The following is a 25705-nucleotide window of genomic DNA, read 5'->3' as shown; positions in this document are numbered from 1 at the left end:
ATGCTAGCCACCCATCTATGGAGAAACATAAAAAAATTACCTCTTTAAAATTTGAATATAATCAGATTCTCTCAGCTAAAATTGCTAAATCTTTTCTCTATGCCAAGCAAAAATATTTTGAGTTTGGTGACAAACCACACAAATTACTCGCCAGACAACTTCGAAAAAATGTGAGTGACCGAATGATTCACAGGGTTAAATCTGCATCTGGGGAATTACTCTCTTCCCCCAAAGACATCAACGACAGATTCCGGCAGTTTTATGAGACTCTATATACATCTAAAGCGGATCCTAACCCCTTAATTATGCAAACATTTTTGGAGGACTGTAATCTTCCTGCCCTGAACCAGGAAGATTCTAACTTCCTGAATAAGGAAATATCTCTTGATGAAATTCGAGAAACAATTCAATCTCTAAAGAGTGGCAAGACCCCGGGCCCAGATGGATACCCTGGTGAATTCTATAAAACATTCAGCAACATGCTCTCTCCCTATCTGCACAAAATGTTGGTTCAGGCCAATGAGGATGGAGCTCTCCCTTCTACTTTGGACGAAGCGTTCATTACAGTTATACATAAGAAGGGTAAAGATCCAGAAGAGGTAGGGTCATACAGACCAATTTCTCTCCTTAATACAGACCAAAAGATTTTAGCAAAAACTCTGGCTAACAGGCTTAGCACTTTAATTGGCAAATTGGTCCATTCGGATCAGACCGGCTTTATCCCTAACAGAAACTCATTCTTCAATCTCAGGCGCCTCTTCAATATTATGTATTCTCAGAGGTTACCCAACGTGGACCTTGCCGTCATATCTCTTGACGCCGAAAAGGCCTTTGACCAAGTTGAGTGGCCCTATCTATTCAAGGTCCTACAGAAATTTAATATTGGAGATAGGTTCATAAATTGGATCCAGCTTTTATATAGGAACCCCTGTGCCAGAATACTCACTAACCAATCATTGTCGCCCCGATTTAACCTCAACAGGGGGACAAGGCAGGGTTGTGCGCTGTCGCCTATGCTCTTCGCCCTAATTATCGAACCGCTCGCTCAGACGATTAGATCTCATGCAGCAATACACGGCTATAATACTAAAGATACTCTAAATAAGATCTCCCTATACGCAGATGACATCCTCCTCTATGTAACAGAACCCCAGGCTAGTATCCCAGCTATTCTTGATGTGATCAATTTGTTCGGTACCTTCTCAGGATACAGAATAAATTGGAACAAGAGTGAATTAATGCCCATACGGTCGCAAAATACCTCCTGGCTAGAACATCTCCCATTTAAGTTATCTTCAGAAAAATTTACCTACCTAGGAATTGTAGTTACCAAACAATACTCCTTACTGTTTAAAGAGAATTTCCCCTCTCTGATACAAAAACTCAAAGCAAACATACTATTTTGGAGAACTCTTCCAATTTCTCTGCTCGGAAGAATTAATGCCATTAAAATGGTCTTCCTCCCACAACTGCTCTACCTATATCAGAACATCCCAGTATTCATACCTAAATCCTTTCATAAACAACTGGACTCAATTATCAATCCTTTCATCTGGGATTATAAAACACACAGGATAGGTAAAAAACACCTCTGTAAATCTAAGATGGAAGGAGGATTGTCTCTCCCAAATTTTATATTTTATTACTGGGCCGCTAACCTCCGCATTGTTACGTTTCTGCTGGATGACGTACTTCCGGCATCCAGCTGGCTCAGTATGGAGCGTGAGGAGTGTCACCCCTTCTCTATTGGCGCTGTGATTTTGTCGCCTGTCAATCTGGAGATGTCACTTTATTGTAACAATCCTATTATACATAGCACCGTTCGAATCTGGAAGCAAATTAAAGTCCACTTTGAGCTTAGACCAATGTCATTCATGCTCCCTGTCGCCAGGAATACCTCCTTTGCCCCTTCTAACCTTGATAACACCTTTGAGCGATGGGGAGAGTTGGGGATAAGTACCATAGGGGATTTATACATAGAAGGGACCTTTGCTTCCTTTGAGTTGCTGAGGGAAACTTATAACCTTCCCAGAAGTAATTTTTTCAGATACCTACAAATTAGAGACTACGTTAGAAAACACCTCCCAACATTTGGGAATGCTAAACCTTCCATGTTTGACGGATGCATAAAAATATGCCCCACCTCCGATAAACTGATATCGCGTCTATATGATGCTTTTCAATCTGTTAGCACACCTTCCACTGATGCCATCAAGGCAAAATGGGAGGAAGAACTAGGGACTGACATCTCGGTGGCAGACTGGGAAGAGAGCTTGGAGTATATCCACACATGCTCCATTAATTCCAGACATCGTCTCATACAATTCAAGGTATTACACAGATTACACTATTCCAAAACTAAACTGCATAGGATATTTCCTGAGACATCCCCTACATGTGATAAATGTCAAGCTACTCCACTGCTTTGCCCTATGCTCTAGCTTGCATGGTTATTGGAGTGGAATTTTTGGGATCCTCTCAGAAGTTTTGGAGACTTCAATAGATCCAGACCCGCTTCTGATAATCCTGGGAGTATCTGAGTCCCTAAACGGATTAACCTACCCCCAAAAACAACTAATCTCGTACGGTCTCATCTCGGCAAAAAAACTAATCTTGTTGTTTTGGAAGAGGAGGGAAGCGCCCTCTACCAAATTATGGCTCAGTGAATTGGCAAACACTGTACACTTAGAAAGAATTAGATATATTCTGAACAATAAACTATCAACATTTGATCAAATCTGGCAGCCTTTCCTCTCCTACTTGGACGAGTCGGCGCTATGAATATGTACTTATTAACGCACTCTCAATTGTAATATTTTAATCTACCTTTGGGCAGCATGTGCTGGCCCCGCCACCCGAGCAGTTGGGGGGGGGGGGGGGGGGGGGGCGCACATCTTCCCTCTTTCTTTCTACGTGTCCTTGTTTTGTATGTCGTGTTTTGTATTATTTGTTCTGCACCCAGGACTCTGGGTCTTGTTGTTCCTTTATGCTCTTTTATGTTTAGATGAGAATTGTATACCTGTCTTGTATTCCTTATACACCATTCTTGTGTGTGTTTAATAAAAATATTTGAAACAAAAAAAATACATTTCGGATTGTTCTTATTTTCCTCAATTAAGTTGGAAAAATAGGATGATCGAGCAGCAGTGACGGCTCTTCGATACTGCACGGTATCGTCTTTCCAAGCTAGTTGGAAGACTTACAGTTTGGTGTGGCGCCATTTCCGTTCCAATTTTCTGGAAGCTTGCTTCAGAGCTTGGGTATTTTCTGTATACCAGGGAGCTAGTTTCTTATGACAAATGTTTTTAGTTTTTAGGGGTGCAACTGCATCTAGGGTATTGCACAAGGTTAAATTGAGTTCCTCAGTTAGGTGGTTAACTGATTTTTGTCCTCTGACGTCCTTGGGTAGGCAGAGGGAGTCTGGAAGGGCATCAAGGAATCTTTGTGTTGTCTGAGAATTTATAGCACGACTTTTGATGCTCCTTGGTTGGAGTCTGAGCAGATTATTTGTTGCAATTGCAAACGTAATAAAATGGTGGTCTGATAGTCCAGAATTATGAGGAAAAACATTAAGATCCACAACATTTATTACATGGGACAAAACTAGGTGCAGAGTATGACTGTGACAGTGAGTAGGTACAGAGACATGTTGGACAAAACCCACTGAGTCGATGATGGCTCTTTTGTAGTGGGTCTGTGGACTTTTCCATGTGAATATTAAAGTCACCAAAAATGTGAATATTATCTGCTATGACTACAAGGTCCGATAGGAATTCAGGGAACTCAATGAGGAACGCTGTATATGGCCCAGGAGGCTTGTAAACAGTAGCTATAAAAAGGGATTGAGTAGGCTGCATAGATTTCATGACTAGAAGCTCAAAAGACAAAAAACGTCATTTTTTTTGTGTCAATTTTTATTTGCTATCGTAAATGTTAGCAACATCTCCGCCTTTGCGGGATGCACGGGGGATATGGTCACTAGTGTAACCAGGACGTGAGGCCTCATTTAACACAGTAAATTCATCAGGCTTAAGCCATGTTTCAGTCAGGCCAATCACATCAAGATTATGATCAGTGATTAGTTCATTGACTATAACTGCCTTTGAAGTAAGGGATCTAACATTAAGTAGCCCTATTTTGAGATGTGAGGTATCACGATCTCTTTCAATAATGGCAGGAATGGAGGAGGTCTTTATCCTGGTGAGATTGCTAAGGCGAACAACCAGAGTGTTATAGTAAATGCACTTGTGGCCAGGGGTTGGCATTGACAAAAGTGACAAGGTGTCAATACGACTCTGATGAGCAACATCCGATGCTGTCGGAAAGTTCACTCTCTCGCTATAAAGCTGTTGGAAGGGAACACAAGGACTGGGCCATTTCCTGGGGGTGGACCACAGGACGGTACAGAACTATGTGCACATCTCCTCTGTGAACAGCATGACTCTTTCCTATTGTGTCATATTTTTCTCAAAACGAACAACCTTGCCCTGTACATCTGCTCGTAGTTACAGGCTACACATTGTTACAGGCTATACTCTGTGAATCAATGCCACTACGCACTCAAAGTACTCAATATTTGTGTGTGTGGGGGGGGGGGGGGGGGGTTTGCGTTATATTTAAATATTCACGGAACTCTGGTGGAGGTACACTGTAAAACATTTCCTGTAATTTACAGTAGCCAGTGTGCCTGCTGTAAGAAAGTAAACGCTACTATAATCATGTTGGTATTTTACTGTAATTACATGGGAATAGTGCAAGTAGGTTGGCTACTAGGTATTTGTGTAGTACAGCATATTTATTCATATTAGTGTTCTATATTGCTTGCACCTCTATAGCCCTAAACAAAGACTTCTAAACTGGCTGTGAAGACAGGGCAAAATACATGGCAAACTATTCACCCATTAAAGGTTTAAGACCTCTGATCTGTTCCGTATATACATGAAATTGTTAGGGCACTACTTCCACGTATCAGTTAAATTGGTACAACATTCTCACTAATGGGTGTAACAACTAGCCACTTACAAGGCATGCCTCTAAATATGTTAATGACCCAGTGATTATTTTCCCTCCCACAACATTTGTCCACACTGCACCATCATTTACAGAAGGCTGCAGTAAATATACAGCAAAACAGCAATACGGTACTTTATTGTTAAATTGTATCTTAATAAAATTACAGCAATTGCTAACAGTGGATATGTAATTATATATTACAGCATACCAATGAATATTTTGTGTTTTATATCACTTGCACTTGTAGAGGCCTTAACAAAGGCTTATAAACTGGCAGTGACTACAGATCAAAAGGACATGGCTAAACACTCACCGTTAAAGGTTCAAGACTTGCTGCCACTCTAATCTATCCCCTATATACACTCACTGTTAGGTACACCGCCCCGTTCATGAAACTAGATCGCTCCTACAGACAGTGAGTCACGTGGCCATGGCTTGCTATATAAAGCAGCCAGACAGGCATCGAGGCATTCAGTTACTGTTCGATTGAACGTTAGAATGGGCAAATCGAGTGACCTCAGCAACTTTGAGCGTGGTACGATCGACGGTGCCGAGTTCAGTATCTCAGAAACGGCCGCCCCCTGCTTTGCTTTTCACGGCAACCATACCAGGTTCCACTCCTATCAGCTAAAAACAAGAAGAAGTGGCACCAGTGGGCACACGATCACCAACCGTGGATAATTTAGAATTGGAACAACATTGCCTGGAACATGACAGCGGGTTCAGTTTGCTTGAGAGGCCTGCGTAGTCCCCAGACCTCAACTCAATAGAGCGGCTTTGGGATGAGATGGAACAGGCCGTTTGATAAACTGGGTGCTGAGTGTACATTTAATAGGGAACTACTACCACATATCACTTGAATTGGTACAGCAATCTCACTAACAGGCGCAACAAGTATACGCCTCAAAATGTGTTAATTGGACACAACAGTACCATGCACCCACAAAAGGCTTTTGGCACTCTAAAATTACAGTATGGCATTGTATTATGTGGGGGTGGTAATGAATTACAGTAAATTATTGGCTGCACAGTAGCCAGTAAATTAGTGTAGATTTGCACCAACAACAAAAAAAACATCTAATACAGCATGGTAATGTATTCTATGGGGCATAGCATTCTCACTAATGGGTGCAACAAATATAGCTTCTTACAAAGCACTCTTCACAATATGTTAATGAGCCAGTGATTATTTTGCCGCCCACAACATTTTCCACAATGCACCATAATTCACAGTATGCTGCTGTAAATATTCAGTAGAGCAGGTAATACAGTACTTTAATACAGCAATTGCTGAAATTCTACAGCAGTGTAGCGGAATGCCATTGAGCCCCTGTAATGCATTGCTCTTTACAGTACTGTACTGTGACATAGAATTACAGTAGCTAACTGTACAAATTTTGCTGTACATTTCCAGCAACGGAGGTATACTAGACTATTTATTTAAATTTAAAAGCAGGAACGGACTCGGACCACAAATCGGTGCAGGCACTGGCCCATTTTGTTTTTTGAGGCCCCGACACTGACCTATTTTTACATAGAGGCCCCCATTATTAGTCAAATAATGGTATTTCTGCACAATACAAGAGCAACACAAATTTGACAGGACCAGTAGGCTAAAGATCGACCAGCCAATCTGGCATTTGCCCTATGGCCAGTCCGTTTCTGGACTAAAGGGCGAAAAACTATTGTGCTTGTGATGAATCAATGACAGACGAAAAGGCAAAGGAAAACACAATTACATTGCAATAACATAAAACATACTAAACACAAAGTGAATGCATTTTACGTTAATCAATACATACATAATATATCATCATAAAGTACAAAGGAGACCGTTACGGTAATGAGCGAAGAGTCTTAATCCATTTGTTCGCTATTGATTTACAGTTTCCTGGCTGGGTTCCTCATGTTGCTTATGGCAAAAAATATATATATAAATTGAATATACATATTCATCTTGATAATTTTTTCTTTCTTGTAGATGAATTCATTTTAAATAGGTCTAATAAGGAAGTCAATTGATTTGTTGCTCAGACAGTGTACTGTAGTGTATTGTACAGAAACTACTTCCCTCACAGTAAATTAAATGTAATCATCTGTCCTAGCCTTTCATTGACTTTAATTGACTGTAATTTTTTATTTCGCAATAGTTGCTGGTTCCTGTCACATTAGAAGGGCATGCCTTGCTGTACGAGTTTTAATGTCCCTTTACGTTATGACTTAGACTTTGTTTATCATTAGCGAAAAACGTACACCTTCAGTGATGAAGCATTGTAAAAGTACATTGTGTCAACCCTGCAGGTGTATATCAATTACTTCTATAACAGGTTGTGGTAGCTCTTTCCTGCAATTAATGACCAAATGTGCCTTATTTGACCTCATGGGTGGAATGTATATTTTTAATTATTTTATAATTAATTAAGATATATATTTTTTAAACGGATGAAAATCCAGTTTTTCTATGTCAAACAGTCTTGTTATATTTCAGTCTTCTGTGATATTGGGATGCAAAATGTAATACATTTCAACTCTATATCTGACATGGTACAGGTAGGTGTCTTCTTTGTTTAAGCCCATAACCATCTTTGTGAGGTGTATACTTTAGTTTCAAAGTAGATTTTTTTAAGACTACCAAGAATCCCTCTGTGTGACCCTGATTTAGCCCACTGCAGTAAAAGTGTAATGTTCCAAGTTCATTCTCTGTCTTTGAAAGTAGATTGGACACTAACTGTGACTCATTCTATAGTAAATACAGTTGATAGTTATTCAGGCATTATGTTCTGCCTCCTACGTATAGTAGAAGAGGTATGTGTGTTTGCTGCCTACATATTCCACATTGGCCTTTCGCTGCTCCATCTTTGACATGACATTTTGCATTCAAATGCCAGGCACAATTACCCCAGGAAAAAGCAACTCTCCATGTCAAGCTTTTAACCCGTCATGACTTTCAGACAACATGTCCCTTTAACCTTCATTTCCCCCTGTTTAAAAAAAACTGATTAGAGAGAGATTGATAAGAGAGACATTTTAACGAATCAGTGAAGTGTTTGTGTTTATCGGAGCTATTGGGGATGTGACTTGCTTTATTTTACGTGAAGGTAAAGAGCAATGGATGGTTTGGATGGTTTGAGTCTCATAGCAAAGGGTCTGAATACTTATGTAAATAAGGTATATTCTGTTTCCGCTTTGTCATTGTGGGGTATTGTGTGTAGATTGGTGAGGAAATGGTTTTATTTAATTCATTTTAGAATAAGGCTGTAACGTAACAAAATGTGGAAAAAGGGGAACGGGTCTGAATGCTTTCCAAATGCACCCCTTACCCCTATACTGGTCTGCTGAGCAGTGTGCAGGAAATATGATGTACACATTACCACACACATACAGTATGCACACAGACACTGACACACACAAACACTGGGAACAAGGAAATATACTGTCACACTGGCACTGCATATAGCATACAGTTTACTATACATATAGTCAGTGCTTGACTTGGGCAGGAGCTCACTGGAGCTGAGTACCGGCACCTCACATTTTCTACTGCTTGAGCTTCTGTTCCTCTTATAGACTTTTAGCTCAAAAGTATGGTTGAGCTCCTGCACCTAAATTTAAACATTACCAGCACCCAAAATGAGTACCGGCACATACTGTATTTCAGGGGATGATGATTTTGTAGTTACCAATATTGTATAAAATATGAGCATTAGTTTATGGCTACACAAACTGTGCACAAACATGAATATATTATTGTGGGGCGACAGCCCCCACAATAGTATGGCATTGGTTGAAGCTCAATGTTAAATCTCCCTACCATCATAGCTAAGCAAAGGTGACACCAATCTCTATGAAAATGTGCAAATAAACTTAATTGGAGGTACACAACACGCCTCTCATCATGAGCCATCCAGCCGTTACCGAGAACGTCGTACCTGATTTTTTTAACAGGGTTGTCAGCAATTGAGGTTTCAGAGTCTTTTCTAATTCTAGACATCGGATTAAAACAAGACTATAGAGTCCATAAAGTGGCCATTGGACTTATAACATTTTTAAGTGCAACAGTTCTATTACGTTTATCATTTGTCACTCTCACGTGCTCATTTCTATCCATTAAGAACCAATGATGTGCTACTTTTTTGTAACATTTCTGACAATGCTAAAACCTTTCAGCTGAATCTTCAACCGGGACCAGCGACTCGGTTGCTGCGCAACAGCAGCAGCTTTCTGGTAGCAGACTAGCAGCTGTAGCTATTTAGCTGACACCAGTCAGATGAGAAGCAAGCTACCAGCAAAGGAAGCTAGCTAGCAAGGTATATTTTGCTATGGAAGATTTTTCATATGTCTGAAGTAATCTAAATCAGACCACAAACAAATAAGCTAGCCAACATCCTTGGGGTCTATTATAGCCAGTAGCTACAAGTCAACAATACTACAGTGCCTTGCGAAAGTATTCGGCCCCCTTGAACTTTGCGACCTTTTGCCACATTTCAGGTTTCAAACATAAAGATATAAAACTGTATGTTTTTGTGAAGAATCAACAACAAGTGGGACACAATCATGAAGTGGAACGACATTTATTGGATATTTCAAACTTTTTTAACAAATCAAAAACTGAAAAATTGGGCGTGCAAAATTATTCAGCCCCTTTACTTTCAGTGCAGCAAACTCTCTCCAGAAGTTCGGTGAGGATCTCTGAATGATCCAATGTTGACCTAAATGACTAATGATGATAAATACAATCCACCTGTGTGTAATCAAGTCTCCGTATAAATGCACCTGCACTGTGATAGTCTCAGAGGTCTGTTAAAAGCGCAGAGAGCATCATGAAGAACAAGGAACACACCAGGCAGGTCCGAGATACTGTTGTGAAGAAGTTTAAAGCCGGATTTGGATACAAAAAGATTTCCCAAGCTTTAAACATCCCAAGGAGCACTGTGCAAGCGATAATATTGAAATGGAAGGAGTATCAGACCACTGCAAATCTACCAAGACCTGGCCGTCCCTCTAAACTTTCAGCTCATACAAGGAGAAGACTGATCAGAGATGCAGCCAAGAGGCCCATGATCACTCTGGATGAACTGCAGAGATCTACAGCTGAGGTGGGAGACTCTGTCCATAGGACAACAATCAGTCGTATATTGCACAAATCTGGCCTTTATGGAAGAGTGGCAAGAAGAAAGCCATTTCTTAAAGATATCCATAAAAAGTGTAGTTTAAAGTTTGCCACAAGCCACCTGGGAGACACACCAAACATGTGGAAGAAGGTGCTCTGGTCAGATGAAACCAAAATTGAACTTTTTGGCAACAATGCAAAACGTTATGTTTGGCGTAAAAGCAACACAGCTGAACACACCATCCCCACTGTCAAACATGGTGGTGGCAGCATCATGGTTTGGGCCTGCTTTTCTTCAGCAGGGACAGGGAAGATGGTTAAAATTGATGGGAAGATGGATGGAGCCAAATACAGGACCATTCTGGAAGAAAACCTGATGGAATCTGCAAAAGACCTGAGACTGGGACGGAGATTTGTCTTCCAACAAGACAATGATCCAAAACATAAAGCAAAATCTACAATGGAATGGTTCAAAAATAAACATATCCAGGTGTTAGAATGGCCAAGTCAAAGTCCAGACCTGAATCCAATCGAGAATCTGTGGAAAGAACTGAAAACTGCTGTTCACAAATGCTCTCCATCCAACCTCACTGAGCTCGAGCTGTTTTGCAAGGAGGAATGGGAAAAAATGTCAGTCTCTCGATGTGCAAAACTGATAGAGACATACCCCAAGCGACTTACAGCTGTAATCGCAGCAAAAGGTGGCGCTACAAAGTATTAACTTAAGGGGTCTGAATAATTTTGCACGCCCAATTTTTCAGTTTTTGATTTGTTAAAAAAGTTTGAAATATCCAATAAATGTTGTTCCACTTCATGATTGTGTCCCACTTGTTGTTGATTCTTCACAAAAAAATACAGTTTTATATCTTTATGTTTGAAGCCTGAAATGTGGCAAAAGGTTGCAAAGTTCAAGGGGGCCGAATACTTTCGCAAGGCACTGTATATATTTTCCAAACGTTGAAGATTATTTTCATTTTAGTTTCTGAATGAAAGGTGAAAAGACGTATTTTCAGGAAGTTTAAAATATCTATTTTCTTGACTTTGAAAATGATGTATTTTTTGGGGATGTTGAAAATACGTAATTTACAGACATTTAAAACAGGTTCATTTTTCGATTATGAATGAATGTTGAAAAGACAAGCACTATGCTGTCTGGTTCATCCTTTGGAGCAATTTCCAAACGCCTGAGCGTACCACGTTCATCTGTACAAACAATAGTACGCAAGTATAAACACCATGGGACCACGCAGCCGTCATACCGCTCAGGAAGGAGATGCGTTCTGTCTCCTAGAGATTAATGTACTTTGGTGTGAAAAGTGCAGATCAATCCCAGAACAACAGCAAAGGACCTTGTGAAGATGCTGGAGGAAACTGGTACAAAAGTATCTATATGCACAGTAAAACCAGTCCTATATCGACATAACCTGAAAGGCTGCTCAAGAAGGAAGAAGCCACTGCTCCAAAACTGCCATAAAAAAGCCAGATTACATTTGGCAACTGCACATGGGGACAAAGATCTTACTTTTTGGAGAAATGTCCTCTGGTCTGATGAAACAAAAATAGAACTGTTTGGCCATCATGACCATCAATATATTTGAAGGAAAAAGTAAAGTCCATTTTTCTACTGAAGAGTATGAATTCAGCTGTTTGTGAGGGTTTGAATCCCAAGCAACCTGCCTACACATTGTTTGAAGTACAATAGACCAACATAGCTACTGTTGTAGGTTAAAGCTGTGTTCTAGGTAACCTTGGTAGAGCATGGGTGGAGTAAGCATTATGGTGCCCCTGAATTACTTTTTTAGCTTCAGACCAATGCCTACTTCTCACTTTAAAAAAGTGTTTTGTTTTTAATAATATACTATTGTGTGCAGACGTGAACATACAAACACAACAGTTAGAAACAGACACACACACACACACACACACACACACACACACAGACACACACACACACACACACACACACACACAGGCAATCATATTTCATCACACATGTACATGCAAGAAAATATATTATTCATTACAACATACTTTCAAAAGGGCCTACAGTATAATTATCTTTATGAAAGAAAGTAGGCAAGATTGATTTTATGCATTCACAATAATGAGCTACTCAACGTTTGATTATGTTACAGTGCCTTAGAAATTCTGAAATAAATCATAATTAATTTTGCCTTCAGAATTTTTGATCAGCTATATGTACATTGTTTCTGGAGAGGCGGGCACCGAGAAGTGGGGGAAACAAACCCGCGCTGGTACGCTACAGCTACACACACGCACACAAACACAAACACATCATAGAATGGGCCTCATTATGAATTCACTGAGGTTGAGATGAGCAGCGCTGCTTTGGCTCCAGGGCAGACTAGTCTTTTAAAACTGCGTGAGACACAGATAGTGCGGGCAGGCGGGTGGGTGGGTGGGTGGGAAGGCGGGCAGGCAGGCTGGGAGAGTGTCTGTCTGTCAGCTCGGTGGTGGCAGCGGTGACGGCCCCATTTCTCCCCAGCTGATTGGTGTTGCTTCATTTGCATGGGCGGCGGCTCTTCAGATAAGCAGTAATTAAACAGTGAACTCAGAGTGATTGCCTTTGAGTCCAGACACACGGCAGCTCCCTCCCACCTGTCAAGTGAGATGGGGGGGATGGATCAAGAGTCCTGGCTGCTCGCCACGTGCCCCACCCTTCCACTACAGAGAGATGGGGGGAACACAGGAAACAGGGGGAGGGGGGAGACATAGGGCGGTAAGGGGCCGTACGTGTCCAGCTACCCCCCCACTAACCCCACCACCATACATGAACACACAAACGACAGCCTCTCCTGCAGACCTTCATCGGGGAGGCGTTGCCATGGAGATGACAGGGCCAAGGGGAGGTGTCCACTCCCGCTAGTTGCGTTTAATGAAGACGCTAATGAGAATTTATGCACCCATTGCTGTGATTATTTATTTATGTGTAGCACTATCCCAACACCACCCCCAATAGTGGCACACATAGCCTATCTGTACACACTCTCACGGATGAAACTATTTGGCTAAATGGTTTGCGAGTAGTTAGGGCGTAGCAGCACATACAACTGGCTGCATTGAAGTCTGAACATACACAATGCTGACGTTCTTTCAGAGTATGTAGCCTAATATTGAAACCATATCATACACCAACACGTCATCATTAACCCTTGAGTCTCATACCCAAAGTTAACAAATGAACGAGTTCAGTTTATTTTCAACTCATGAGTAGAAGACGAGACATTGTCTTGCACCCACTTAGTCCTTCTCTGTACCTCTGAAATGTTATCTTTGTCCCTCGGCTGTCATACACGCTCCCGGATTAAGTTTCCCCCCAGGTACAGATCTAGGAACAGCTTCCCCTCCCCCAATAGAGATCTTTTGGTTTTCAATAGTGATCTTTTTATTTCATAGTAAATTATCACTCAAACTCAGAAATAAATCATTTTAACACAAGTGCGTATAGTTGGATGCCGTTTCCTTAGGGATCTTTGTTAAATTACATTTTGTACTTTTGGGTTTACAATGAGTGTATGGGATATTTAATTTGAGCTCACACTGTCATAAAAAACGAATTACATCTTCCGAAATAATATTCTCCATTTTCCCTGGGAAGAATGGAATTAAAACTTAATATGACTTGACACATGGTAACAATCTGAACACCTCCACTGATGGTTGTTGACTTAACTTTAATTGTTCATTTCTAAGTGCTACTTACAGTAATTGTTTTTAGCGTTTTTCTGTGATTTGAACCATAACATGAAAACAGAATGGAAATGTTCCCGGTGTCAGAAGCAGTCGATAAAAATGTGAAGACCAATGTATCCTTAACCTCAACAACATTCTCAGTAACGGTTGCAGAAACGTTTTACTTGCTGTGACTGAGACGTGTGTTTGTTTTTTATCAACCTGAATTGAATACGCTGACTGTAAGTGTGCCCGCTAAATTACCAAAATGTAAATGTTAATGTAAAAAAAATTACCTTTCAGAGAACACCGGGTAATATGTCTCTGCAAGGGTAAGTCCAGGAATATACCGTAAATTAGATTACAGTAACATTTTTGGTAGTGCAAAATGGATTACCATAACTTACTGGACAATTGCTGCCAGTAAATTCCTATTCATTCCACCCCACAGAATACAGTACCATATCATATCTTTGGAGTGCCAAAAAACCTTTTGACCACTAGTGGGTGCATGGTATAGTTGTTCCTGGCTCATTAACATATTTTGAGTCATGTCTATTATGAGGCTATATTTGTTGCACCCATGAGTGGTTATAGTACCCCATCAATTTAAAATGTATAGGGGACAGATTGGATTGGCAAGCGATAAGCCTCAAATGGTTTCCCATTTTGTCCTTTTGACCTGTCTGAAGCCTTTGTTGAAGCTTCTAGAAGCGCAAGGGCTATAAAACACCAAATATTTGCGAATATGCTGTAATGTTTATAAACACTACTTAGCAGCCAACCTGGTTACACAATCCCTTGTTATTACAGTAAAATGTTGTGAAATTCGAACCCCTCCCCTCAACAAGTTTCATTCATTACGGTAGCGTTTACTCCTGTACGATATAATACAATTTTACGGTATCGTATTGTCATTACACAGTGCTTGCTTTGGTACCGTATTTATATCACAGTAGGTGTACGGTAATATGAAATACAGAATTTGACTTGCCACCGAGCTGCCCGTAAACTACTGCAAATTCATGGCAACCCCTTTACAGTGTGGACTATAAAACCATATGGACTAATAGACTGTACTGTATATATCGGGATTTGATTTGACCTGTTGTGTTAGTTATTCTAAGTAGTCTGCACCTCCAACCCAACCTCCAGAGGAAAACATGTCCAGGGCAGGTGAGGGAAAACATACACCTCACTAACACACACACACACAGACTCTAACATAACAAATGTCTACCCATGGAGGTTCATTCAAAAGCAAGATGTAGAGATAAGGGGGGGAGGGATTATGCCGAAGATTTCACATCTGCGATGCCTAGCATACAATCTATTCAACTGAACCATAAGCATGCATCCCATCCTCAAATGCCGGGATTGTCTATCCTAACCCCATGTTCCTCGCCATATATGGTACATTTTCATAATAGCAGCAATATCATCACCAGGCTTTTCTCTTTTCTTTTTTGTTTGTTGTTGCAGACGTTGTGGATGTGTGAGTGTGGGTTGCTACCCCATCTTCAAATGTAGGCTAGATGACAGGCATAGCATTTACCTTGATCAACAGCATGTTTACAGCTTTGAACTACTTGGCATTGGGCGATGGTTGGGCTGAGACTCACACAGAACGAGAAGGCTTATTTGAACAAGCTAATCTGAGAAGAACACCAGAATGACATGGTTGACACACGTTTTGGGGTGGGATACACATTTTCCGGTTAGGGTCTCCAAGTTAAGGGACGAGAATATGAGACAGAGCAATTCAGGTGTTTGAAGTGAAACATAGAAATGGGACCTTTTTTTCCCCGTCGTTGAACGTTTTTCTTCTGATTACCCATCAGGGCAGATGCTTGCGCACACATTTACATTCCCTTCTCCCTCAACTCTTTTTTTTTGTTTTGTTTCAGAAAAATGAGAGGAAAGAAGAAAAAAAGACAGGATAAATGAGTCATCCAGATGCCTTTCCATGTTTGTGTTCTCTCCATCTCTCGTTCTACTCTGTCTCTCGTTCTGCGATTTTATCAAGCTGGGACTGATGTTATTGCAATCAAACACATTCTAAATCTGCAACCGTACTTTGATATTTTTTGGGGGGTCAGTTCCCTAATAAAAGCCTGTTTCGTCCTCATTTCGAATCAATCAAGCATCAACACGCGTAAGAAAACCATCAGTTGTAAGAGGCTCAGACGAGATGTCGTGGTATTCTCTTCTTCTTCTTCTCACATCTTGTTACATGCCTGCAGCAACAACAATAACATCTGGAGTATCTCACAATAATAACCCCCTAAGTGTTTTGCACAACATCTTCTCAGCATTAGAGAAAAACCTAATCCTCCAACACCTTCCCCTAAACGTAGCAACAGCTACCGCTGCAACTGTCTCGCTCACATATTGGATAAATAATTAACCCCCCCCCCGCCCCCCAAACCCATCCCTCATTTCTAAGACCATAGTACTGCTTTGGTGTTAGTACACATGTATGCACATTTATATGTGAGTGTGTAATACATTTGAATGGTTTGCCTCTCGTACATGGCCAGGTAGCGAGCGAGTAGCAGGCAAGTGCAGAGGCAGTGTGTGGTGCATTAGGATAATCTGATCTCATTATACCAGGGTTTGTATGTGGACCACACTTTCACCAGGCCTTTCATCAGTCCTTCCTCCTTCTGCTGCTCCCTTGCCTTTTATATCCTGTTTACTCAAATATATTACAAGGCCTGAGGTTTCAACCGAGTCTCTAATGTCTCGCTTGTGGACACACACACACACACACACACACACATAAATGCATACACACATACTGTCATGGCTGTGTGGGCTCTGTATTTCTGTGGTCTGATACACTTGATTCTGACATTTGTTTAACATTCCTTCTCCTCTCTCCCTGACATTGTGAAGTACATTGTACTTTCTGCCCCTGTGCGAACATTGTCTTTACTGTTTCAGCTTTTTATTAGAAATGTGAAATGTGTCATGGAGGCAAACAGTGGGACAGCTGTAAAGTGTACAGACGGGGCTGTTGAACTTGCTGCAGTTGCAGAATGTCTTCCGGAAAATGTCTACTGTCATCTGCTATTTGATCGATTGAAATGCTTTTGTTTGATGTGTTGTCACCATATCATACAACTACTACACATGTCAGAGTCCACATTCCACTGGGTTTGGAGGTACTCTGCCTCGCCACCATGGGCTGCGTCCCAAAATGGCACTTTATTCCCTATGTAGTGCACTACTTTTGACCTGGGCCCTGACCAAAGGTAGTGCACTACGTAGGGAATAGGGCGCCATTTTGGACGCAAGCCTGTAACTTCAAGGCTTATTTTCTATCTGGACAAGCTCCTCTGAGTTCTATATTCCATTGGTCCTGCATGCACAAGATGTTACACAAGTCGTGAAATCTAGTGTGCAGCGTGTAATGGTTGTAGTGTGTGAAATGTGGCCATTGTTTATGTGTTTCTGCATGGAAAAAAATAACTGTTGGAGTTAGAGTCACTCTTCTCTTCTCTACTCTTCTCTTCTACACTGTTAAAATTAAGTGGTTTGTAACACCAAAACGAATGGCAACTGAGCCACTAACTTGAAGGAGACAAAAACCCTAACTTTGCTGGAGTATTGAAACACATCATCCCGAGATGTTTTGAAACATTACATGGTGTGTTGCAACACCATTTAATCAAGTGTTGAGCAACAACTTGCCAGGGACAGGGAGAACTAACAAAAAATACTGAAAAAACGATTTTTGTTTTGAGCCTTGTTTAGTGCAGAATTAGATACCTTCTCTTTTGGCGTCGTTTCCTCTCTAAAGCTTCCAAACACCATTATGACACTGTATTTTTAATCCTGTCTAGTACAGAATCAGATTATTTTTTTTCTAAAGTGTTGATGTTTAACATTGTTTTATGTATTTGATAATTTGCCATTTTATACCGTTTTGGCAGGCATTGTCAGACACGGTGTTCAAACCACCAACACTAACTCAAGGCTGAACTGCAACAATTGAGGAATCTGCCCTTGCCTCTTCCATTGACAATCATGAATGTGGGAATGGGTGCTGTCCTCATTGAATGTCAATTTGTCTAACTATTATTTAAACCTCTTGGCACAACAAGCTCAATACTAATATAGACATATACTTTTCTTTCTCACACATGCGTACAACATTGTGTGAAAGAATCATGAAGTTAAAAATATATATTACCCACAGTCCTCTAAAAACAGAGTGAAGTGGCAAGATAGGAAATGCAAGATGATTAAAACCAAAGACTTCAAATGAGTTTGATCACTCAATTTTCCCCTCTTTTTGGTTATCCTCATGAAAGATACTTACATTTTGAGCAACATATTATTTATTCTTACCTATATTTGGGTCAAACGAAATGAACAAATCATTGAAACAACTTACATAAATGTTTTTAAAGAGATTTTGACACTTTATTGAGACAGTAATGAAATGACAGAGGGGATACAGATAGGAGGGATAAACAGATTGAAGGGTTGGAGCAGGGAATTTAACCCTGGTCTTTGGAAAGGGGTGACTAAGCTGAGTGCGTTACAGCTAGACATTTTCAATTCACCCCAGAATAATTTCTTACCGTCTGGCTGTGTGGTTGAGTGGGTCAAATTCAAAGGAAATGTATCGTCTTACTGCACCTCCTGCTTCCAATCTGTCTAAATGAAGCATTGAAATAATTAAGGTGGGATTCCACACCCCAAAAAATATTCTCCATCGTCTCTTATCATCAATCAATATTTAGGCTATAAACCATTTGCATTTATAAACCATTGATTGTATGAAAAACAGTTGTAGTGTTTTGATGCTACCTTTTAACATGCACTGAAACCCCCAAAAGTGTTTTCACAACACTCTCTTAAAAACATCAATATTCAAGTTGAAGAACCACTTTGGGTATTTCAGAGTACTTCATTTCTGTTTTAAAACACATTATCTGCATTCAAACACTTACATTGGGTTTACATTCAAACACCCTCCAAACATCAGACCTCAGCTTAGGGACACTACTTTTCATGGTTTCATTACACAATCATTGTGTTTTGAGACTTTTATTTTTGTACTCTCTCGCCTAGAAGGTGTTAGTGTTGCTTGCTGGTGATTGGCGCTTGTCAAGCATTTCCTAGACGCTCCTTGGCATGTCAATTTGCTTTCTCCTGCTTGCTTGGAATGAGGGTGGGGTTGGGTTGGGTGTGTGTAGGGTATAGACCTGGATTCAAATACTATTTGAAATCATAAAAAAATATGTTATCTGTGCCTGAGCTTGGCTAGCTTAATGGCCCAAAAGAATATTCAGACATCCACAAACTCCTGCACTCCAGGAAGGCTAGAACAAATGCTCAAAGTATTTAAAAGATTTAAAATACTATTTCAACCCAGGTCTGGTAGGGTAAGTGGTGAGGGGTGGATGTCTACTGAACCATTCATTTTAAATAAGAGGGAATAGTGTATATCTCAGGAAAGGCTTTAGATTGTTAATGGACACAGGAGGTCCTTCCAGTTCAGTGGTGAATAGGATACGCATGATTATACACCAGGCTTGGTCTGGCTGGGAGACTTATTTTCCACAGCTTAAGCCAGGGTTTCACGCACCACTTTACCCTAGCCAGGGATGAACTCTATAACAAAACAGTTAGTTGGTATATAATTAAAAGTGTTTTTTAATAGTTTCTACAAAATACATTATGGATGATGACTAAATATGTAGCCTGTGAGTTATGAATTATATATAATGATCTGTTTGATTTAGAGTAATGAAATTTGGCACACATACTCAGGGATATGAGTCTAGTTAACCTGTAAAGTATGGTTTAGTTTGGCTGCATGGTGGCACTGTTGGACAGGAAACACCGTTCATGCAAGCTCATTGACTCATAGCGGCCATACTGTTTGAGCTAGAGTCCTGGAAAATGTTGCATTTAACACCATGGGTACGTAGATGCTGTGTACCAAATATGTTGCCGATTGGTCCAGCGGTTCTGGAGAAGAAGGCATTTAAAGTAGTCACACATCCTTACAAATATTCCCGAAATACATCAAAGGCATATTGCATGATCTGACTGATGTTGAGTTCTGATATTTGGCAAGCATGGTAAGGATTACAGAAGCAGCTTATCCTAGGGCGATGTGTCCAATTTGTCCTGATGGTGCCACAGTGGGCCCACAGCTTGAACCCCGGCATTGCTTCTTTCAGCCTTAAATTTTTTGTCCCCCTGTTCCCACTGACAACTCCAGCTGTCACACTCTGGGACAATGGAGAAGAGGGGGGGGGGCTCTGAATACATTTTTTTTTTTTACTGGAGAGCCCCCCCCCCCCCCCCCCCCCCCCAAAGACTTGTCATCTGCATTTGACAGGAACCCCCAGCCCTCCCCACTTTACCGCCCCTTTCCCTTTCTCCTTCCTTTTCTCTCCCTCTTCTCTCCATAATCCTCCTCTCCCTGCTTGGTGCAGCTGTTGCTGTCCCCTGGATTTTTTTTCTTCTTCTGCCTAATAACTAATTGGGAGTTTTAGTGGGATTTTGTTTGTAAAACTTTTGTACTCAAAAAAAAAAAAATTGATCAGCATTTTCTTACATAGGCTATCAACTCATATGTTTGTCTCAGATAGGTCTACACTGAATTTGTTGTTCAGTCTATCCTGTTTTCTACAGTATTTTGAGGCACTAAAAATCACTATACAAAAATACGGCCTACCTCTCCATAATTTTCATTCACATTAAGATTGTGAAGTCACAACGGATGGACACCCCACCCCTCTTTCTGTAAAGCATACTTTCATTCTGGCTATTACTGTATTTGGGAGAGTGAGAGCAGGGAAACGGGTGGACTGGAGAGTCCCAGAAAACCGCAATTCACACAGAACACAGAGACCCCAAGTAGCTTAACAAATGAGTGACTAACCCGATGTCCATTCATATCCCCCCTCAGCCCACAAGCTTATTAGCCAACCATCCCTCCTTGAGCATTCACTGTCGACAACATGTGGAGCCATCTCTATAGCAACCAGTGGATATGACATGTGCAACAGACAGGGACTTCTCAGCAGCTGAATATAAGGAGGGGCTCAGCCGTGCACTATATGATCTAAAAGTATTTTTAAAAACCTGTCTCCCCTTCTTTCATTGGGTATAGAGACGCTGAAAGGACTCACTATAGGCTTCTGCAGATTCTTGCAAGGCTCTGAAAATCAGGCGGGCATATCCCCTCGTTCGTTCTCCTCTTTATTTTCTCTTTTCCTTTTTCTTCTCAGTCTTCCTGCTCGAGCATTGGTAGCCGCAGTCTTTTGTTGGCTCGCGAGGCGCATGGGGCGCTGGTAACTTCTGGGGAGGAGAGGAGTGAGTGGGAGGCTGGTCATTACGCTGGCCACTCACAGTAGTGGAGCTGCGTTTTGCCGAACCTGCTCTCTGGAATACAAGACATATCTCCTATTTATTGCAAACCCTCTGACTTGCGCATCAACATGCATTTAGGTAACTATTTTCCAGCATGTGTTATAACCTATCTTGGCTGTGTTTTCAAGGTACCGCTACAACTAATGCGTTGCGGAGAACTTGTGTGGAAGGCATCAATTTATTAGGCTATTGTTTTTATGAGCAATTTCTTTAGATATATATTTTTTTAAATGCATATTTAGCGTTTTTTTTTCTATAATTGCTTAAATTACAATTGATGTGCAATGCATGCCTGAGTTGAGTGCTTTCTGTGATTTCGGCCCTCTGTCGACGCTCCAGTCACCGAAGGATGCTCGTATCGTGAGGGGGGGGGGGGGGGGGGATATAACGAAACTTGTAGGTTATAAAAAAAACTAGATCAAATTTAGACAGGGTTGATCCGTGCGGTAGTAGCGTAACGTGTTTTAGACCTAGCTTAAGTTAAAACAGGTGTTGAAAATATAGAACATATATTTGATGAATAGCAGCACTGGTGCAAGTGTCCACGCGGCACATCTGGAGGGAAGATACGTTTTCACAACAAAAAGCGCATTCCACAGATATCAATGGAATGAATTGATTGACTGAGCGCATTGAGTTTTGGAGAAGATCAGTGTCTTCTATTGGCTAGTGGTTACCCTCAAGTTAAATCAAATCAATATCCTACTCAAGTTAGAACAAATCAATATTTGCATAAAAAGTTTGCTGTTATTTCTTTGCATTCATTTGGTCAGTTTATTATCTAAACTGAAATTGATTTGAGATAGGCCTCGGCTACTTTGTTTTAAAGTAGGCTACACTTGGATGGCAAATAATTATTTCTCATTAAAATAGGAAAAGACACATGGATTTAGTTGGGCAAGGTTTTTTTGTAAATAGCAATAACATTTTTATAAAACTTTTCATTGAGAATCTCTTGTATATTACTATTTCAGAAATTCTTGTTTGATTTGATATTATCAGACTGAACAAAAGGGCTGAATTTGATGGGAGAAGTTGCTTCTTCATTGAAGGCAATAACATTTATCTCTTTATAAATGTATGTTTATTTCATCGCCAAATATTTAAAGATAAAGATGATTATTGGTATTTCAGATTCCAATTAGAGGCCTTTTCATGTAGCCTACTGTTTTAATCTAAATAAAGAGAGAATTCTAAAATGGGTTTGTTTCTAATCCGTCAGGGGGAAATGTGTTTAGCTGCTTGAATATGTTTGTATTTCATGCAACAAGGATTTGGGATTTGGTGGTGGTGTGTTAGTGTGCATGTGTGCGTGAGGGGGGTACCTTCAACTGCCTGAAAGTATTGTGATCACAGTGTGAATGGATAGCCGGATTCCCCTCTGGCCTCTCTCACTGTGACCTTTCTCTCAATCATTTGAATAAACCACAGCTACCGAAATCCATCTGCCCTTTGTCTTCAGCTAGGTCTGCTAATCCGAGAGAGAGAGGGAGAGAGAGAATGAGTGTAAAAACTTTACTGCACACCCTGTGTAAAAAATACGGATTTTTTTGAGCAGTATATAAGATTATAAGAGCTTTTCTTAAAAGTGTTTTTCTTAAATTTGTTATAGATATTTCTAGTCACACACTCATCAATTCATACATCTAAATATACCTGTCCATAATCCCGTAATGTTTATTTATTTAGGAGTAATGTTCATACACTTTAATGTTTTTGAAATACATGAAAATGATGATCTGCAAGTAAATCAATGTGATTTATTTGTTTATTTAAAAAAAAAAAGCTCACAATGTTTTTTTAACATAATGTTGTTGCAGTAATTTCATCAATGGTTGTTTGACAAAATAAGATATGTTTGTCATCATTGACTATTTACGTTTCCCCATATGAAATGGTAATTTACAAATCCAATTTAATTCTCACAAATTAACAAAAACTCCTCTCTGGCATAACAAAAGGACTCCTCTCTCTCTTTCCCTCTCAAGAGAATATGCTCTTCGTTCGTTTTCTTTATCCTCTCAGATAGCCTATATTTGAAAAATACATTATCTAGGGGTGTGAAGAGTATTTAGATCATATTTTTTGCTAGGATCAGTCAACAGCTTCCTACAAAATTAATTGTAGGTACTTTATGTCGTCGTAATAGCTGTTTCATATCATTTGAAGTTATATATACCTGAATAATTATTTTGACAGTAACACAGAATAATATTGTTGTAATTATGTCATAAAATATTTATAATACCAAAAATGTATTTTCCAAAGTTATTGATCTGTGTAGTATTTACTTACACGTGAGAATCATTGAGAATACAAAATGATATGAACATGATTTAAGAAAATAAACATGGCAAGCGATGTTGTGTCATAAAAGTACAATCTGTGATTTTTCTCTCCAAAGCATGAAATAAACACATTTATTTTCATGGAATCCCTTTTCATGTGGCTTGTTTAAGTGTTAAACTGGTGTTGAGAGAGAAAGAAAGAGGGGGGGAGAGAGAGAGAGAACCATTAACCAAGAATTCCCAAAATGGGACAAACACCAAATTGAGACTCTGCATGCAGAATTCTGCAAAAATATCCTCCGTATACTACGTAAAACACCAAATAATGCATGCAGTGCATAATTAGGCCGATATTAGGCTAGTTATCAAAATCCAGAAAAGAGCCGTTGAATTCTACAACCACCTAAAAGGAAGCGATTACCAAACCTTCCATAACAAAGCCAATCCCTACAGAGAGATGGACCTGGAGAAAAGTCCCCTAAGCAAGCTGGTCCTGGGGCTCTGTTCACAAACACAAACAGACCCCACAGAGCCCAGGACAGCAACACAATTAGACCCAACCAAATCTTGAGAAAATAAAAAGATAATTACTTGACACATTGGAAAGAATTAACAAACTAGAATGCTATTTGGCCCTAAACAGAGAGTACACAGTGGTAGAATACCTAACCACTGTGACTGACCCAAACTTAAGGAAAGCTTTGACTATGTACAGACTCAGTGAGCATAGCCTTGCTATTGAGAAAGGCTGCCGTAGACACACTACCCACAGAAATTTGTGGAAACAGAGCTGCACTTCCTAACCTCCTGCCAAATGTATGACCATTTTAGAGACACATATTTCCCTCAGATTACACAGATCCACAAAGAATTCAAAAACAAACCCAATTTTGATTAACTCCCATATCTACTGGGTGAAATACCACAGTGTAGCATCACAGCAGCAAGATTTTTTGTTTTTTTTGAGAGAGAGAAAGAGAGAGAGAGAGAGAGAGAGAGAGAAAATGTAAACAAGGGGTGGAAGGACTGCTGCAGCAGACTGACGCTAGCCACAGTTTCAGACAAAGCTTTTTTTCAATCCAGTGTAAATCCTTATCTATCATACTGAATACGTTCACTCATACTCAATCTGCAAAAGGCATTGATGCAATAGCTCAAAGGTAGCCGAAGCTTTGCTTCTCTCATCTACGCTCTATGCGCCTTATTAAAGGACTTCTCAGTTGCTGTCAAGCCACTTGGCTGTTGATTGAAGCTGCATGTCACACACACTCACCAGACCAACATGGCCAATCGGTGTGAGCGTGTTACCAAAGGCCTCCCCGAAGGTTAAAGTGACCATGCGTTATGACTATTAAAAAAATATATAATAAATGCAGCTATGTTTGTACCTTACCCTTTTGAACCCCACGACTAAGTACCATGTTGAAGCGGTTGATGATTGTTGTGTGTTTTTGGTTTGATTGAAGTTGAAAACCCTTCTGCAATGACGGATGTAGGAAATTCAAGTGTATTGAATAGATGAGGGTGTATGGGCTTGTTGATGGGGTGGATGGGCCACTAGTCCATTTTGGGAAAGGGGGATACCTAGTCAGTTGTACGACTTAATGCATTCAAGTGAAATGTGTCTTCCGCATTTAACCCAACCCCTCTGAATCAGAGAGGTGGGGGGGGGGGGGGGGGCTGCCATAATCAACATCCATGGCGCCCGGGGAACAGTGGGTTAACTGCCTTCTGATCACGGGCAGAACAACAGATTTTGTCCTTGTCAGCTCAGAGATTCGATCCAGCAACCTTTTGGTTACTGGCCCAACACTAACCACTAGGCTACCTGGGTTCACTTATTAAATGGTGCTAAAATCTTCACAGTGGTCCATGCACTTACTGGAACCCAGGGATAGGCTACCCAGCCTGGCAGCCTCACAGGGGCCTGTGAGACAATACCATGCCAATACCATGCTATTCTCCTTGGCTTAGCTCCAGGGAGGGGGTTAACAATGTCTCTGAAAGGTTCATTCTGGTGGGCTTCTGCTGGGTAGACCCAATCTGAGATCCCCCTTTCAGGCCATCCTAGCAATTACTTCAGGGGCCTTGGCCAGGGCCCTAATCCAGCCAAACTCAAAGCTGGAAGGCTAATTAGTGACAAGCTTTTACTGTCCAAATCTCCTGTAGCTGCACAAAGGCAGGTCTCTCCATGCCAGAA

The 25705-nt window shown here is 40.6% G+C and overlaps 1 protein-coding gene across 1 annotated transcript in view; it reads left to right on the top strand.

Moving 5' to 3' along the window:
* The window catches only part of LOC139367219 (protein tyrosine phosphatase receptor type N2), a 264778-nt gene that overhangs the window by 202193 nt on the left and 36880 nt on the right, over positions 1-25705 (top strand). The window lies entirely within an intron of this gene.

Source organism: Oncorhynchus clarkii, chromosome 15, assembly GCF_045791955.1.
Source record: "Oncorhynchus clarkii lewisi isolate Uvic-CL-2024 chromosome 15, UVic_Ocla_1.0, whole genome shotgun sequence".
Classification (NCBI taxonomy): domain Eukaryota; kingdom Metazoa; phylum Chordata; class Actinopteri; order Salmoniformes; family Salmonidae; genus Oncorhynchus; species Oncorhynchus clarkii.
Note: the sequence above shows the minus strand (reverse complement) of the source record. Positions and strands in the feature narration are given on the sequence as shown.